Genomic DNA, 1407 nt, shown 5'->3' with positions numbered 1-1407 from the left:
TAACATGTATAACATGTATGTATAGCCCAAAATGCAATGAAATTTTTTTCTTTTTTTTTTCTTTTAATTTTATTATTATTATTATTATTTTCATTATTATTTTTCAGGGTTCGTACGGTAATGAAAAACCTGGAAAAGTCATGGAATTTTATAACGGCAATTTCCAGGCCTGGAAAAGTTTTGGAAAAATAAATAAACCCTGAAAATTTTGGAAAAGTCATGGACATTTCTTTCACAAATTTCTGTATAATAGAATCATGTTTAACCTGGTCCGAGCTTCAGTGCGGGATTGTGCATATATCGCATAGTTTGCATAGTTTTACTCATTCCCGCAGCATTTGAGTGTATAATGAGGGAAATTCCTGCACACATTTATCAAATACTGCATGTAGGTTAGATGAGTAAATTATCCACACAGACTGTCTGATTAAATCAGTCATTTGAAAACCGCATGAGTGATTCAGCTGTACCGCCTCTTCTCTCTTTCACGCTCTAGTGCAGCGGTTCCCAAACTGGGGTGCGCTACAGAAAACGGCAATGAATAATGTCAACCAGTTGAGTCTCACCCAGCCTATCTGTGTATAAGAGAATCTCATGGAGAAATCGAAACAAATTAACACAACAGCACAAAGAAAAAAAACAGACTGTGGTAATGTAGTTTTATATCTATAACATAGTTAAGCAACATGACACGACCAAGAGGGTGCAGTTTTTCCTAAAAACCAGTACGACTGCAAATCATTGACATTGATTGATACAAGAGTTTAAACGAGTAGTTAATATTAAGTGACTTACATTTTAATACAATATTGTCAAAGTTGACTGTTTTTGCTCTCGAAAATAGTTCCAAACCAAGATCACAGCAGAACAGTCACATCTCAGAGCAACACACGTTACTGAATTATTCAATGTGTTTGAATGAATTGGGTGAGTCAATGATTCAATAACCCATTCATAAAGACAGGCACTTGCTTCATTCTTAGATGAATTAGCCTTCTGAACAAATCGTTTAAATGACTCAATGACTGACCTACTGGCAGTTTACTTTCATATTTAAAAGTACCTTATATCTTCATTTTTGTCCAACATTTCATATTTGTATTATTAAAAAAATCTGATTTAAAACACCAAGCTTATAACATTATATATGCTGTTGTAATTTTGCGGTGTAAATCTTTTCATGCTACATTTTAGCTTTATTAAACTGTGTGTAAATGCATCTAAATGCGACTTCAGCTTCTTCTGTTTCTTCTGCAGTGGAAAGATCGGTTTTGTTAATACTGATTTCATTTGATTGGTAACAGCCCTATAGTGTCTTATTATTAGGGATGCACCGATACCACTTTTTCCAGTACTCGCCCGATACCGATACTTTTATTTTTGGTACTTGCCGATACCGAGTACCGA

The 1407-nt window shown here is 34.4% G+C and overlaps 1 protein-coding gene across 1 annotated transcript in view; it reads left to right on the top strand.

Annotated features, from left to right (window-relative positions):
* Positions 1-1407, top strand: part of hipk3a (homeodomain interacting protein kinase 3a) — a 71868-nt gene that overhangs the window by 42529 nt on the left and 27932 nt on the right. The window lies entirely within an intron of this gene.

Source organism: Sinocyclocheilus anshuiensis, unplaced genomic scaffold (assembly GCF_001515605.1).
Source record: "Sinocyclocheilus anshuiensis isolate Anshui unplaced genomic scaffold, SAMN03320099.WGS_v1.1 scaffold1102, whole genome shotgun sequence".
NCBI classification, from domain to species: domain Eukaryota; kingdom Metazoa; phylum Chordata; class Actinopteri; order Cypriniformes; family Cyprinidae; genus Sinocyclocheilus; species Sinocyclocheilus anshuiensis.
The sequence above is the reverse complement of the archived record's forward strand: the minus strand, read 5'-3'. Positions and strand labels throughout refer to the sequence as shown.